We start from the raw sequence: 17030 nt of genomic DNA, 5'->3' as shown, positions 1-17030 counted from the left end.
AGGCCAGTTTTGCAGCCTGGAAGTCATTTTTTAATAAAATTGTGGGAGTTATAGGACTATAAAAATAAATTAATTAACTATTAAAACAAAACAAACCACCTAATGCTGTCCCGGGAAATTTAATCTCGAGTTGGAACAAAAGTAAGATTCCAGCCGAGGCGTTTACCGTCAAGATGAAGGGTTGAGATACTAATGAATATACTGTCGCACAAGGCGGAGGCCAGGATGCTTCAGAAGTGGGGGCGGCCACAGGAAGAGAGGAGGTGGCGGGCAGGAACCCACTTGACAGGTAGCGTTAACCCGTCCCTGAACTGGTTCGACAGGAAGAAGCTCCACCCACCTGGTCCCCCATCACACAGGGGGGTGATGGGGGGGCGCTGGCCCTTTAAGAACCTCTCCTCCGCCAGCCCTGCGCCCCTGTCAGTTACTGTGATCCCGGTTCCAACGCGCGCGCGGCCTTTGGCTCTCAGATGCGGACTGCATATGGCACACCTTGGTTGTTGGTAGGTCCTATGATCGGGTCAGCTTTCTTGTGTCAACTCACCAAACTCCCAGCTGGCGGGAGCCATGCCAAAATGCCACACAGATCTCAGCAGTCAGAACCGGGGCAATTTCAAACCTCTACCAAGTGAGAGGCAGCGTCATGTTGGTTAAGAGATGAGGGAAATTGGAAGGGGAGGTGAACCATGAGAGACTATGGACTCTAAGAAAAAATCTGAGGGGTTTGAGGGGGGGGTGGGAGGTTGGGGAACCAGGTGGTGGGTATTATAGAGGGCACGGATTGCATGGAGCCCTGGGTGTGGTGCAAAAAACAATGAATACTGTTAAACTGAAAAAAATAAACTTAAAAAAATACTATTAAAAAAAGAGAGAGAGAGAGAGACGTTAACTCTAGGGGCGCTTGGGTGGCTCAGCAGGTTAAGCCTCTGCCCTTCGCTCAGGTCATGATCCCAGGGTCCTGGGATCCAGCCCCACTTCCAGCTCTCTGCTCAGCTTCCTCCTCTCTCCTCTCTCTCTCTGCCTACTTGTGGTATTTGTCTGTCAAATAAATAAATAAAATCTTAAAAAAAGAAAAAGGAGAGAGAGAGAGACTAACTCTGGAGACAGCCAGCCTGGATTCAGACCGCAGTTTGTCCTTCATAATCCGTGGACCCTCAGGCGAAATCTTCAACCTGGAATGATCATAGTAAACGTACCTTGTGGGGCTGCGTTGAGGATTACATGAGTTAATTCCTCCCGTTACATGCTTAGAAGGCTGACTGGCAGGTGACAGGAACTCATTAAGTGTTTGCTAGTGTAATGAAGAGTCTACATTATGCAAACCAGGGTTACATATAAGGCATTCTTGATGTCCAGATAACATTTGGAAGTGAAATGCAGCACAAAATTAGACCCCTTAATGAGAGGTGTAATGAGATCTAAAAATGAAGGAGAAGAAAAAGTAGAGGTTGTACAGTCCAACTGCTGTCCCCGGGACAGAATCCTTCTTAAAATATCTGGCTTTTCTTTCATGTTCTATTGGGAAACTTTCAGGGACTTGGAACTGAGACCGTTCTATTTTTGAACAACTGTAATTTGAATAATTTTACTAGGGGCGGCTAGGTGGCTCAGTGGGTTAAAGCCTCTGCCTTCAGCTCAGGACATAGTCTCAGGGTCCTGGGATCTAGCCCCGCATCAGGCTCCGCTCCACTCATGGGGAAGCCTGCCTCCCCTCTCTCTCTGCCTGCCTCTCTGCCTACTTGTGATCCCTCTTTGTCAAATAAATAAATGGTCTTTAAAAAAAAAAAGAAGAAGAAGAAGAAGAATCATACTGGTATAAGAAGATGAAGGGGTGCCTGGGTGGCTCAGTGGGTTAAGCCTCTGCCTTCGGCTCTGGTCGTGGTCTCAGGGTCCTGGGATGGAGCTACCCGTTGGGCTCTCTGCTTGGTGGGGAACCTGCCCAGCCCTCCCCCCCACCCCACCTGCCTCTTTGGCCTCCTGGTGATCTCTCTCTCTGTGTCAAATAAATAAAATAAAAACTTAAAAATAAAAAGATGAAGATACTCCAATTAGAATTTCTTTTGACTTTTTTGTTTTGTTTGGTTTGGTTTTTTTAATGGACAAGAGTTAGGGTTAGCCTTTTCAACTGCCATGTAAGGAAGGTACATCTTGCTAGGTTGGGGAGTACTTTGTTTTGATAAACTTGGAGTCACTTTTTTTTTTTTCTATTTATTTGAGAGAGCACAAGCAGAGGGAAAGGGAGAAAGAGACTCTCCGCTAGGCAGGGAGCCCCACGCAAGACTCCATTCCACGATCCTGAGATCATGACCTGAGCCAAAGTCAGATGCTTAACGACTGAGCCACCCAGACACCCTGGAGCTGAGTTTTTATAGAAGTTATGAAGCTCAGGATGAACTAATCGCTTGTGTGGTAGTTGAGAAAATAAGCAAGACAAGAGGTAGTTCCGTAGCTGAATCCAGACTTTGAAAGCCGGATATATAATAGAGACTTAAAAAAAAAAAAAAAAAAAAAAAAAAAGAAGGGTGGCTCAGTCGGTTAAGCATCTACTTCTGGCTCAGGTCACGATCCCAGGGTCCCAGGATCAGGTCCCACATTGGGCTCCCTCCTCCGAGGGTAACCTGCTTCTCCCTCCATCTGCTGCTCTGACTGCTTGTGCTCTCTGTCTCTCTCTGACAAATAAATAAAATAAAATCTAAAAAAAAAAAAAAAAAAAAAGAAGGGTGCCTGGGTGCTCAGTGGGTTAATCGTCTGCCTTTGGCTGGGGTCCTGATACCAGTGTCCTGGGATCAAGCCCCACATGGGGCTCTTGTGGGAGACTGCCTCCCCCTCTTTCTCTGCCTACTCCTGATCTCCGTTAAATAAATAAATAAAATATTAAAAAGAAAAAGAAAAAAGACTAATGACTACATTGTTTACTAGAAATGGCATACACTTATACAAAGAAGTACAGACAAGAAATTAAAATCACTTAAAATCTTGCCATTGTAGTTGTTTGATGAATATTATTCCAATGTGAATGTTATTTAACAGAGGTATCCACTGTAAACTCTCTTTACATTAAAAAAAGGCAATCTGCCTCTCACCTCTTCCACTGGTCCTAGCGCCACCTTCCTACCTCTGTTCCAACCCCACAGTTTTTCGCACATTGCTGCTGTTAATCCAAATCTCTCTCACCCTACTTTGTGTTAAATGTTAAAGTGAAAAATACCCATTTAACCAAAACTTTCATACAGAAAGTAGGAAATAAGTGGGGTATGTCACACACAGCACAATATTTCTATTTAAAAATACCCCTGGGATGCCTGGGTGGCTCAGCCTCCTAAGCATCTGCCTTAGGCTCAGGTCATGATCCCAGGATTCTGGCATAGAGTCCTACATGGAGCTCCCTGCTCAGCGGGGAGCCTGCTTCTCCCTCTCCCTCTGCCTGCTGTTCCCCTGCTTCTGCGCTCTCTGTGTCAATAAATAAATAAAATCTTAAAAACAAAATAAAATACCTGTGGACAGAGTCCCTGTCTCCTCCAAGTCCCTCCCCATTGGGCCTCCAGCTAGGCTGGACCCAGGTTTTGTGGGTCTTAAAGCTTAGGGTTTGATGGCTTAGCCTTAAGAAAAACAACACAGGACACCTAAATGGCTCAGTTGGTAGAGCATGCAACTCGATCTCAGGGCTGTGCGTTTGAGCCCCACATTTGGGGCAGAGATTACTTTAAAAAATACAAAGAAAAATAATACAAAATTAGGTATGAAATAAATATTTAATGAGAATGTGAAATTAAATTACAACAAGTTGGGCGCCTGGGTGGCTCAGTGGGTTAAGCCGCTGCCTTTGGCTCAGGTCATGATCTCAGGGTCCTGGGATCGAGTCCCGCATTGGGCTCTCTGCTCGGCAGGGAGCCTGCTTCCTCCTCTCTCTCTCTCTGCCTGCCTCTCCAACTACTTGTGATTTCTCTCTGTCAAATAAATAAATAAATAATCTTTAAATAAATAAATAAAATCTTTTTAAAAAAATAAATAAAAAATAAATTACAACAAGTTAAAAATGTCAAAAAGCTGACAAATATCCAGATTACAGCCTAGAAAAGTATCTTTATGAAGTAACTGAGGCAGGTCTATATTACTTCTTACTTTTCTCACTGCATATCCTTTGACTGCCTTTTCATATGACAATGATTTTGTATTATCATCTTCTATGGAGTCAACAGAAAAATAACTGTCTTTCCTACAGCGAAGTTAAGTGAAACTTACTTTTTATTACCAATAAGTAGGTCACATAAAGCATACAACTTCAAACACAAACTTGCCATTTGTAACATTGCTACAAGTTTATGCCCTACACCAAGAGTTCTGATGATAAATTATATTTTGCACAATTTTCTTTTTTTTTAAGATTTTATTTATTTATTTGATAGAGATCAGAAGTAGGCAGAGAGCAGGCAGGGGCGAGGTGAGGGGGTGGAGGTGGGGGGGAGGGGGTGGGAAGCAGGCTTCCCAGAGAGCAGAGAGCGAAGCAGGGCTGGATCCCAGAACCCTGGGATCATGACCTGAGCCAAAGGCGGAGGCTTTAACCCACTGAGCCACCCAGACGCCCCAGCACAATTTTCAAAAAAGAAAAAAGATATGTTTATAATTATACATGTTATGTAACTGAGTATATTCCTGACAGTAGAGAACATACTTTTTTTGTTTTTAGTGTTTCTCTCCATTTATTTATTTATTTATTTATTTATTTATTTATTTATTTTACCTAGGAATGCCTGGGTGGTTCAATTGGTTGAGCCTCTGTCTTAGGTTCAGGTCATGGTCCCAGGGTCCTGGGATCAAGTCCCACATTGGGCTTGGGCGTTGGGCTCCCTGCTCAGCGGGAAGCCTGCTTCTTCCTCTCCCACTGCCGCTCCCCTCTTGTGCTCGCTCTCTCGCTCTGGCAAATAAATAAATAAAATCCTTTAAAAAATAAAAACAAGGGCGCCTGGGTGGCTCAGTGGGTTGAGCCGCTGCCTTCTCGGGTCATGATCTCAGGGTTCTGGGATTGAGTCCCGCGTCCGGCTCTCTGCTCAGCAGGGAGCCTGCTTCCCTCTCTCTCTCTGCCTGCCTCTCCATCTACTTGTGATTTCTCTCTGTCAAATAAATAAATAAAATCTTTAAAAAAAAATACATTTAATGATTTTATTTATCATTTGAGAGTGAGAGAGAAAACAAGAAGGGGGAGGGGCAGAGGGAGCAGATTTCCCACCTAGCAGGGAGGCTGAGGGGGAGCCCAGCTCCCTGCCAGTGGAGAGCCCAACATAGGGATCATGACCTGAGCTGAAGGCAGACCCTTAACAGACTGAGCCCCCGGGGACCCCTAAACCAGTTTAATTTTAAAGTCAGCATTTCTACACTGGGAAAATAAAAAGGTATGCCATGAAAAGTTTCTCTCCCATCTGCCCCATTATCATCTATATCCACATACACATGAGTGAGCACTTTAACTTCTTGGTCCTTCCTGGTCTTTTTAATGTGAATATAAGCACGTATCACTGTGTATTGTATCTTCTCCTTTCCTACACAAAGGTAGTACCTTGCTTAGCTCACTTAATAATGTATCCTGGAACTCTTTCCGTATCAGCTTGGAAAGAGCCTCCTTATTCTTTTTGTAGCTGCATAGTATTAATTTTATGAGTATGTAATAATCTATTAACAAAGTCGGACACTTATGTGTTTTCAGTCTTCTGCTATCATATACAATGCTCTAATGTTTAAGCTCATACCTACTGTGTAACCCCGGATCTATGTCATATTCCATGTGTTGTGTCTGCAAGACAGACTCGTAGAAGTGGGATTGCTGAGTCCAAGAGCATACGTGTTTGTAGCTTCTGTATATACTCCAGTTACCCAGCATGAGGGCTACTAGCCTGCACACCCACCAGCGATGCACGTCACTAACACCCGAAAACTTTGAAAAGTGTGTTCAAACTTTGCAATTTTGGGGATGCCTGGGTGGCTCCATCCATTAAACATCTGCCTTCCATTCGGGTCACAATCCCAGAGTGCTAGTGATGTGGGAAACAGGGGCAGAAGAAAAATTATTAAATTTCCTTACCTACTGGGGCACCTGGGTGGCTCAGTGGGTTAAAGCCTCTGCCTTCGGCTGGGGTCGTGATCATCGAGCCCCGCATCGGGCTCTCTGCTCAGCAGGGAGCTTGCTTCCTCCTCTCTCTCTGCCTGCCTCTCTGCCTACTTGTGATCTCTATCAAATAAATAAATAAAATCTTAAAAAAAAAAAATTCCTTACCTACTAATAAGCCCTTGAAACAGGCAGAGTGACTCTCCTCTAGGGACTCAACTACCCTCACCTTGAGGCTTTGCTAAGGGCAAAGGACAATCCTAGGCTGACTGACCCCCTACCCCCAACCAGGATCCTGTAAGTCTACTTTAACAATTCCTTTAGGAAACTTTCTCTCTAAACCTCCAAGATAGTGTTGACAATCATTCCCTAGCATATGACCCACTGATATACATCTAAAGGGTCTCAGGAGAAGGTTTTTATTACTGGTAATAAATAACCTTTTTCCCAAACAATAGCTAGCCCCCTCAAGGCCCTAGAAACCTTGCTTCCAAAATTCCTTAGAGCCTTACGCCATCCCTAAGCCCCTCCCAACTTGCAAGTATATAATAGACCACTCCTCACATCCCCCGGGGCAGCCACTCTTCCTGCCCACAGATCCTGTCCCTGTGGTTTAATAAACCACCTTTTGCACCAGAGACGTCTCTTAGCTGTCGGATCCGGACCTCGCCCCTCCGAACCTCACCAGGATTCTAGAACTTCATCACTAGGATCAAGCTCTGAGTTGGGGTCCCTGCTCAGTGGTGAGCACGCTTCTCCCTCTGGTGCTACTCCTGCTTGTGCTCTCTCTCTCTCTCTCAAGTAAATAAAAAAATTCTTGAGAAACCAAGAGCACAAGCAGGAGGGAGAAAGGGGAGAGGGATGAGGGGTAGTGAGAGGCTCTGCTCTTTTGAGCACTTTCAAGAGTAAACAGTGAAGAGGCAGAAATGAGGAAAAGTGAGACAGAGGTGCTGCCCTCTGCTGGGGGGTGGGGTGCAGAAGGCTGGGCTATTTGTTCATAGTCCTCTCTGCCTCCAGCGTGGGACTGACACTGGGAAGCCCGAGATGGAGTGGTATGCTCTTCCTACTGAGCCAGCTAGGCACACTGAGGGACTGCATTAATCTGTGGACTGGTCACTTTGTGTTCTACTGACATCATAATAATAAGTCTTCCTGTCCATGAACATGGGATGTCTTTCATTTGTTTAGATTATCTTTTCATTCCTTTCAGCAATATTTTCTAGTTTTCAGTATACAGGTCTTCCACCTCATTTAAACTTAAACCTAGGGGGCGCTTGGGTGGCTCAGTGGGTTAAAGCCTCTGCCTTCGGCTCAGGTCATGATCCCAGGCTCTCTGCTCGGCGGGGAGCCTGCTTCCCTTCCTCTCTCTGCCTGCCTCTCTGCTACTTGTGATCTCTGTCAAATAAATAAATAGAATCTTTAAAAAAAAAAAAAAACATTTTTAAAAAATTAAAAAAAAAAAACTTACACCTAGTTGGGTACTCAGATGAATCAGTTGGGCAACGGCCTTCGGCTTGGGCTATAGTCCCAGGGTCCCGGGATCAAGTCCAGCATGGGGCCCCATGCTCGGTAGGGGAGGCTGCTTCTTCCTCTCCCACTCCCATTGCTTGAGCTCTCCTGCTATGACAAATAAATAAAAATAACTAGGTATTTTACTGTTTTAGATATTATCAATGGAATTGCCTCTTTCTCATTCTAATTCCACAGCTACTTCTATTGTATTAATTTTTTGTTTTTTACTCTCCCATCAGGCACAGCATTATACATAATTACAAAATGGTGAGGAAAGAGGTTCCCTGCCCTTGCGTTGCTCGTGGTCTTGTCACGTGGTCTATTATATACTTGCAAGTTGGGAGGGGCTTAGGGATGGTCCACTATAGGGGCACCTGGGTGGCTCAATGGGTTAAAGCCTCTGCCTTCGGCTCAGGTCATGATCTCAGGGTCCTGGGATCGAGAGCCCCGTATTGGGCTCTCTGCTAGCAGGGAGCCTGCTTCCTCCTCTCTCTCTCTGCCTGCCTTCTGCCTTTGTGATCTGTCTGTCTCTGTCAAGTAAATAAATAAAATCTTTAAAAAAAAAAAAAAAAGATCCACTATAGACCCAATTTTCAGCCATTACTTTGTCTCTCTGATGTGGTTTTGGAATACAGGTGAGGTTCAGTGGGCTGGACTCTGGAGCTGAAAACAAAGAAAGAATTCTTGAGACATTTTTTTTTTTAAAGATTTTATTTATTTATTTGTCAGAGAGAGAGCGAGCGAGAGCAAGCATAGGCAGACAGAGTGGAAGGCAGTCAGAGGGAGAAGCAGGCTCCCTGCGGAGCAAGGAGCCCGATGTGGGACTCGATCCCAGGACGCTGGGATCATGACCTGAGCTGAAGGCAGCTGCTTAACCAACTGAGCCACCCAGGCGTCCCTCTTGAGACATCTTTGGTGCAAAATGCTGCTTTATTAAAGCAGAGGGATTCCCGTGGGCAGAAACAGCTGGTCCACAGGGCTTGCTCAGGAGGACTGGTATATAGTATGGGTTTGGAGGAGTAAGGAAAAGGGAGATTTCAAAACAACTTTCATGTGCTAAAGAAAACCTACAGATACTGGAGGCCTTGCCCTTATCAGGTTAAGGTTGTTTCTCCCCTCTAGAAAGGCATTAACAGGGAGACAGTTGGGAGATTCTTGGAAGGAGGTCACAGGCGTCCCACCCAGGAGTGGGGGTGGGGAGAGGTTGCAGGCTTTCTGCTTATGCATTGTTTTCAGCCAGGCTTCCACTCCCTCAACATTCTTCCCTGAACAATTTTTGACCCTTAAGTCTTTAAGGTTGTTGAAGGTGGAAGGTCTCATCTTCTGTAACATCTTCCTCCTGAATAGGGGCGTAGAGATGGCCCTACCTGTGGGTCAACATTGTTCAGCTGGAGAATGTATAGGGGAGTTATGAAAGGGGGAGGAAGCTGAATCCAAAGCAGATAACATACAGATATGAACCTCCTTGAGGAGAAAGGATCTTCTGTTAGCTGGAAGTTATAGCACTAGGCTGGGAGACACTGGAAATAACAACAAAATAACGAGAAAGAGAAGTGTGAGTAAAAGACCTTTGATAGTTGACCTCTGATAATTTTCTTCCAGTCCAGGAGTTTAAAGCAATCAATAAAGGAAAGAGATCACTTAAGACACCAATCTGAGTATTCATGTCAGTTAAAAACCCGGAAGTGTCCTGTGGTCATCTAGACTGTACGCACAGCGTTCTATTTTATGCTAGCACAAGGTCCACCCTATGTGACATCTCCTGCCATTCTACTGTGTAAAGCTGCTTTTACACATTTGTATTAACACTTTTAACAGCACATCTTTGCATCCAGGCAAAACCCAGAGTACAGTGGCCTTTCTAGTCCAGGGGACACAGGTTGGAAGTGCTTAGCTACTGGGTTTCAGCCAGAAAGCCAGTCATATGAATACTGGGCCTTTCTGAAGTGTGGTCAGGATTTCAAGGGTGACTCGGGTTTGGGGGCCCATTCTTTGCACATGTGATAATTTCAGGCCCATATTTGATTGGGGAATTATGGCTTAATAATAATCCCCTTTGGGGGCACCTGGGTGGCTCGGTGGGTTAAGGCCTCTGTCTTTGGCTCAGGTCATGATCCCAGGGTCCTGGGATCTAGCCCCGCATTGCATTGGGGCTCTCTGCTCCGCAGGGAGCCTGCTTCCTCCTCTCTCTCTCTCTGCCTCTCTGCCTGCTTGTGATCTCTATCTGTCAAATAAATAAATAAAAATCTTTTTAAGAATCCCCTTTTCTTTATTTTTTTTATTTTTTTTTTTAAGATTTTATTTATTTATTTGACAGAGAGAAATCACAAGTAGGCAGAGAGGCAGACAGAGAGAGAGGAAGCAGGCTCCCCGCTGAGCAGAGAGCCCGACGCGGGACTCGATCCCAGGACTCTGAGATCATGACCTGAGCCGAAGGCAGCGGCCCAACCCACTGAGCCACCCAGGTGCCCCGAGAATCCCCTTTTCTTTAAATTGCTTCACTGGCATGTTAGGACTGGAAAGGTCTATTTGGAGTCAGTATAAATATTAATTTTTAAGGCTTTGGCAATTGCAAAGCAAGAAGGAGTGAGGACTATAACATACTGGTTTACTGACGCGAGCAAAACCCCTGCATCCAGCCAGGAGGTCGCGACGTGTAAAGAAGAGATAGAGAGATGGATGTGATGTAACTCACTTGATCTTTATTGGGACGGGGTCCGCACCACTATCGTGGTCCGGTCACGGTCCACTGACGTTGTCACGGAGAAGGAGACGTCGCCTCACAATCTAGACAGAGAGGTCACCGCAGAAGTTGAGACTGAGAACCAGCGAGTGGTCGGCAACGAAGCTGTCGGGGCGTCGGTAGCACCGGCGATGGTGTCCTCCGGACAGGGAACTCGCTTCACCTCAGTCCAACCCGATGCCTCTTTCCATACTGTGCTAAGTCTCCTTCGAAAACACATTACAGGGCGCCTGGGTGGCTCAGTGGGTTAAGCCGCTGCCTTCGGCTCAGGTCATGATCTCAGAGTCCTGGGATCGAGTCCTGCATCGGGCTCTCTGCTCAGCAGGGAGCCTGCTTCCCTCTCTCTCTCTGCCTGCCTCTCTGCCTACTTGTGATTTCTCTCTGTTAAATAAATAAATAAATAAATCTTAAAAAAAAAAAAAGAAAAGAAAACACATTACATCACTTATTTTTCTCATGCTTGCACACCAAAAACGCACACATGTTGAAAACATGTTTTGGTCTTTACGATATTTCGCATAAGTAAAAAAAAATGTTTACAACTTTTTGCTCCACGCTAATCTTATCACTGTACGCATATGGTTTAGGCTCACTTGCTATATGATTAGTTTGCAACTTGTTTCTGTTTTTCATTTAGTAGGAGTTTGCTCTTACTATATATTATTTATTTATTCATATATTTATTACACTTTATTTATTAAAGATTCGTACTCACTACATTTTCTTACTCCCTTTTCAGAGAAACTATTGCCGTTAGTAAACAAGCTGTCATTGTGCACCTTAAATCTGGTCACCCCAATAACCTCTGAACACCTGTGCTCTATAGAAGGACAACAGCAAGGTCCAGGCATAAGGGTAGCTGTGCTCGAAGTCTGACAGGTTTCAAGTATTACTTCAGGAATATCTGTAAGCGTAGCCTGATATTTAGTAAGTCAGCTAAGTCAGCTCCCTTGGAGGCTTCTGATCTTGGACCTGATGTGAAGTCATTACAGAGACTGTCCCATAGCTCTGAGGTTCCTTTTACCAGGAGGGCTCTTGTATGCTTGGCTAAGGCCTTTGTTTGCAAATGTACCTCAACAGAGGTGGCTTCTAGGATAAATAGATCTAAGAGATGAAACAATTAAGAACCCCTCTTTGCTTGAGGTGAAGTGCTAAGACCGAATTACAAGGAATCACTGGCAAGTGGGAGAAGATTGTATTAAGAGATAAGAGCATCCCCAAAGGCATCATCCAATCCAATAATAAAGAAAGTGGGGGGCATCCATTATCTGCACAAGTCCACACTTAACCCTATGGAACGGAGCATGCTCTGGCTTGTAGGGAATGGTTTCATCACCCAGCCACACAGAATTGGTCAAGGTGATGGTTTGTCTGAAGTTTACCTCAAGTTTAAGGACAATCAGAATCTAGCATCCACAAAGGTGGGTTATTTGTTTATTTAAAGATTCTATTTACTTATTTGACAGAGGAGACACAGTGAGAGAGGGAACACAAGCAGGGGAAGACGCAGGCAGACACCCAATGACCGTGCCATGTAGGCACCCCAAAAGGTGGGTTATTTAAACAATTTTTCTCTCTAAAATAACCCTTATTTCCAGAGATAGCCAAATCAGGACTAATTTGTTTGCAAGACAAGTCCAATTTTAATAAACTTGGCCCAGTTTGCATAAGCTCCCCAAGAATAGTGATTGGTCATACTGATCTCCTAGACTCTGCTTTGTTGGAACTTTTTATAAAGAATCTCTAGGTTGGGGGCACCTGGGTGGCTCAGTGGGTTAAGCCTCTGCCTTCAGCTCCGGTCATGGTCTCAGGGTCCTGGGACAGAGCCCCACATCGGGCTCTCTGCTCAGCAGGGAGCCTGCTTCCCCTTCCCTGCCTGATGCTCTGCCTACTTGTGATCTCTCTCTCTATTCAATAAATAAAGTCTTAAAAAAAAAAAAAAAGAATCTCTAGGTTGAACTTTTAGTAGCCTCTCTAGTCCAGGAGCCCAGCCAAGTACTTGTCATCAGACCTCCTTGTAGATTTGGGTGGATTCCTCCTCACAAGGTCCCCGAAGTCTCCTGAGGTTCCTGCACCTGCCAGAAATGGCATTCCTTATTCACCTGGTGAGCCTGCTGGGAACCTGTAAGCCAGGTTATCAGGCCAACAGTTCCAAGGGGCTTTATGGATCCAGGTTTCATAAAGCCAACTTTAGTTCCTTAAAGCTATTTGGTCATATCTATGTCTATGCATGTCCCTTAAATATGACATTCCAGTCAAAGCCTTGGTAAAATGCCACTGTTTCCACTGGTGTCCTGTTACAAGAACAGATCTTCACTGAACTTACGCAAATTACTAGGATTGCCATGCAAGAAGGAATACTTACTGAGACCCTTTGAATGAGAGGGTTCAGGTAGAGAGAAAAGCTCAGCAAATGCTTTAATTTTTTTTCTTTCTATCACTGACGTCTTTTTTTAAAAAAAGATTTTATTTATTGGACAGAGATCACAAGTAGGCAGAGAGGCATGGAGAGAGAGGGAGAAGCAGGCTCCCCACTGAGCAGAGAGCCCATGGTAGGGATGGCGGGGAGGGCTTGGTCCCATGACCGTGATATCATGACCTGAGCCAAGGGCAGAGGCTTTAACCCACTGAGCCTCTCAAATACCCCATCACTAATGTCTTTCTTTTTTTAAAAGATTTTATTCATTTATTTGACAGAGAGAGAGAGATCACAAGCAGGCAGAGAGGCAGGCAGAGAGAGGGGGGGAAGCAGCCTCCCCACCCAGCAGAGAGCCCGATGCGGGGCTCGAACCCAGGACCCTGAGATCATGACCTGAGCAGAAGGCAGAGGCTTAACCCACTGAGCCACCCAGGCATCCCCCAAAGATTTGCTTCAGTCTTAACTACATTTTAGGATTCTGTATTCTGGGGTGCCTGGGTGGCTCAGGGGTTAAGCCTCTGCCTTCTGCTCAGGTCATGATCTCAGGGTCCTGGGGTCATCCCCTGCCTGCTTCTCTGCCTACTTGTGATCTCTCTTGTGTCAAATAAATAAAATCTTAAAAAAAAAAAGAATTTTGCATTCTTTAGAAATCTTCATCTCCCATGAAGAGTAAGGAGTAACCAACTGTGAACTATTACACCAGAATTCTTTAGATGGCAAATTTGTGGATCAGTTAAGCAAAAGGTGTGTTTACCACAAACTCAAATATCCTTACTTATTTTTTTTTAAAGATTTTATTTTATTTTATTTGACAGAGAGAGATTACAGGCAGGCAGAGAGGCTGGCAGAGAGAGAGAGAGAGGGAAGCAGGCTCCCTGCTGAGCAGAGAGCCCGATGCGGGGCTCGATCCCAGGACTCTGAGACCATGACCTGAGCTGAAGGCAGAGGCTTAACCCACTGAGCCACCCAGGCGCCCCTTTAGTCATCTTTTTACTAACAACTTGCAACAGAGATAACATCAATTTGTTTGACCTTCAGTAAATCTAGAAAGAATAAAAGTTTCACCTTTAGTGTTGTTAACTTTAAAGACACATCTATCAGGGCGCCTGGGGGGCTCAGTCGTCTGACTTAGGCTCAAGTCATGATCCCCGGGTCCTGGGATCCAGCCCCGCATCATGCTCTCTGCTTGGCCTCTCTGCTCGGCGGGAAACCTGCTTCTCCCTCTCCCACTCCCCTGCTTGTGTTCCCCCTGTCTGTCCCATCTTTAGTTTTTACCTGAGATGCTGGTGAGGCGATCAGGAGTGGGTGTTAGGTCCAGGGGTGCTCTTCTCTTCTTCTCGATGGTGAAGGTAGAGGAGCCAACAGTGCATAAGTCTCCAAGGATGGTCTAGAAGCCAGTTTCGCAGGATGCACTCAAGGTGGTGCGGAACTAGGAGCAAACAGAAGGGAAGTGCTGCCCAAAGACAGAGAAAGGACTGCTGGCTCTTGAGCTCATCAATGCCAACAGAGGAGCAGACGCAACAAGGGGCACAGGCAGTCTAGTCGAGGGCAGAGAAGACGGGCATTTCCCCCAGCAAAGGGAGTTTCCGAGGCTGCTTGGGAATATTCCTTAAAGTCTCTGGCCCGAGGGAGATGAACCACAGTTGGCTCCAGTTACTGCCATTAGCCCTGGAAATGAGTGAGGGAGAAGCCCCCACAAGTATTAGGTGAACCGTGAGACCGAGTCCGCTTTCCTAGGGAGTGCCTGTGTGTCCTCGGGCAGCCTGGGTATAGTAGGAGGCGTCCTACTTAGACTCGCTAGACGGTACTCAGGCAGATGCATTCTACAAGAGGCCCCGAGGTCGGAGTCCTGGTGTGGAGCAATGAAGGCCTGAGGTGGAAGCAATGAAGCACCTGGGTCCGTCTGCTCTACCTCCTGCAGAGGTCAAACTGATCTCACTGAGGCCAAGCAGTGTTGCAGGAGCTCAGTCCGTTCCTAAGTTTTGCAATCCAAATGGTTTCCAGTGGGTTAAAAGGCACACCACCCCAAAGTAGAGTCCTTGGGAACCAAAGAAGCCTACTGAGACCGTGGTTCCAGAAGAGTAAAGAAGGTCCGTTACCAAATTCCCCTGACTCCTGGCTGGCGTCCCACGCAGAACACATCAAAGGTGCCCGGGTGTCAAAAGCGACCAGAGGAGTCCCTCACCAAGACACCGTTATTGAGCACAACCCTGTCTTCCTGCTGTGAATGGCCGGTAGGAGAACTCCCAGCATCCCTCTCCTTGCCCATCACACCCCAGGCTGCCCATGGGTGCGCTGAATGGACTGAAACACCCATGCCGTGCTATCTTATGTCCTGAAGGCTGTGTACTGCCCTGGCATTTCAACCCATGGAAAATGCTAGAAGAAAGTGTTATAAGGGGAAATTACCAAATTTTCCAATTTAAGTAATTTGTAGAGGACACTGATGGAAAACAGTAAAGGTAGTGAGCCATCATGATTTTTAAAAAATATTTACTTATTTATTTGACAGAGAGATACAGAGCACAAGTAGGCAGAGCGGCAGGCAGAGGAAGAGGGAGAGGGAGAAAGCAGACTCCCGGCTGAGCAGGGAGCCCGATGTGGGACTTGATCCCAGAAACCTGGGATCATGACCTGAGCCGAAGGCAGCCACTTAACCCGCTGAACGGCCCAGGTGCCCCAGCCATCCTGATTCTAAGCGACATTCCAATTCATGTGGTCTTTACAGACAACTTCCCTAGGAAACATCCCCAGTTGCCTTTTAATTCAAGCGAGTACTGGTTTCGGTGGGCTCCCAGTGGAGGTCCCGCGGCCAGAAGCAGGCAGACCGGGGATGTGGAGGGGGTCACATTAGATCTACCAGGAGGAAACCTCACAGGGGAGTCTTAAGACTGGCAGCTGTCCTGGTGACTTGGGTGGCTGTCCCATGCCCAAGACAGACAACTTTGTATGAGTTCAGGAATAAAGAGAGGGCATCAGGTTTCTGGGTCTTATTACTATCTTGGCCAGGGTACTAACCTCCAGCCTAAAGGCAGCCTTTCTCCTCCCCATAGAGCAGCCAGGGCTAGAGGACTGCAGCCTGAGCACTTGACAGGAAAGTGTTCCAGTAAGACCACACTCCTTGAAGAGCCCCAGAAATGAAGAGAAAGGAAAGGAAGAGAAACTACTCACCAACTTTGACCCGAAGCTCAGAGTCCGGAGATAAAAACTCGAAGCCCCACGTTCAGGAGCCATACGATGTGGTTTTGGCATAAAGGTGAGGTTCAGTCAGGTGAAGTCCAGAGCTGACAACCAAGAAAGACTTCTTGCTTGAGACATCTTTGGCGCAAAACAGTGGTTTATTAAAACACAGGGGTCCTGTGGGCAGAAAGAGCTGCTGCACAGGGGTTGGGGGGGCTTGTTATGCGTACTGTGGGGTTGGGGACACAAGGAGAAGGGAGGTTTCAGAAGAACTTCCATGTGCTAAAGAAGACCTATGAGATACCGGAGGCCTTGCCCTTGTCAGGTTGTTTCTCCCCTCTAGCAAGGCATTACCCTGAGATGGTTAAGAGATTCCTGGAAGAATGTCACAAGTGCCGCACCCAGGGGTGGGAGTTGGGGGATGTTGCAGGCTGTCTACTTCTGCTTTGTGTTCAGCCAACCTTCTGCTCCCTCATCATCGCTTTGATGATCGCCTTCCCACTGTCTTGATGTGGCCCTTTTTTTGTTTGCTGTGAAGGAGCTGTTGAGTTAGTTTCCAGAAGGGATTGTACCACCCATAGCTGTAGAGTCTGTATGTCCATGGGAGGAGAGTTTAGGACCTTCCAAATCTTCCATTTGGGACCACCCTAGATCCCTGGTTGATTACAAAATGATACAACTTGGGAACAGGCAGACGGAAGAGTTATGGAGGGCTGGGTATGGGGAGGGCCATGCAGCTTCTCTGTCCTCTTCAGACCAGCTTCACATGTTGGCCAACCCAGAAGCTTCACAGATGCCTTTTTTTTTTTTCCTTAAGATTTTATTTTTTATTTGACAGAGAAATCACAGTCAGGCAGAGAGGCAGGCAGAGAGAGGAGGAAGCAGGCTCCCTGCCAAGCAGAGAGCCCGATGCAGGACTTGATCCCAAGACTCTGAGATCATGACCTGAGCCGAAGGCAGAGACTTAACCCACTGAGCCACCCAGGCGCCCCAGAGATGCCTTCTTAATTTCCTTTCCAGGTAGCTCGTTCCTGGTGTAGAGGCACAGGTGGGTTTTGTGATCTTTTACCCTACAA

General features: G+C 46.3%; 2 long non-coding RNA genes across 3 annotated transcripts; one reads left to right on the top strand and one right to left on the bottom strand.

The window, feature by feature from the left end:
- Positions 1–357: 357 nt before the first annotated feature.
- Positions 358–16030, top strand: LOC309850155. Its single transcript, XR_014304113.1, has 3 exons — positions 358–503; positions 11822–11905; positions 15828–16030. It is a non-coding gene; the product is annotated as an uncharacterized lncRNA (long non-coding RNA).
- LOC309850154 lies at positions 4487–10588 on the bottom strand. Of its 2 annotated transcripts, XR_014304111.1 has the most exons (3): positions 10308–10588; positions 7569–7720; positions 4487–4938 (listed from the first exon to the last, which is right to left on the bottom strand). It is a non-coding gene; the product is annotated as an uncharacterized lncRNA (long non-coding RNA). The 2 variants fall into 2 exon arrangements; XR_014304112.1 differs by lacking the exons at positions 4487–4938; positions 7569–7720 and adding an exon at positions 8524–9132.
- Positions 16031–17030: the final 1000 nt, after the last annotated feature.

Source organism: Mustela nivalis (assembly GCF_964662115.1).
Source record: "Mustela nivalis genome assembly, chromosome: 16".
In the NCBI taxonomy this organism is placed as follows: Eukaryota; Metazoa; Chordata; class Mammalia; order Carnivora; family Mustelidae; genus Mustela; species Mustela nivalis.
The sequence above is the reverse complement of the archived record's forward strand: the minus strand, read 5'-3'. Positions and strand labels throughout refer to the sequence as shown.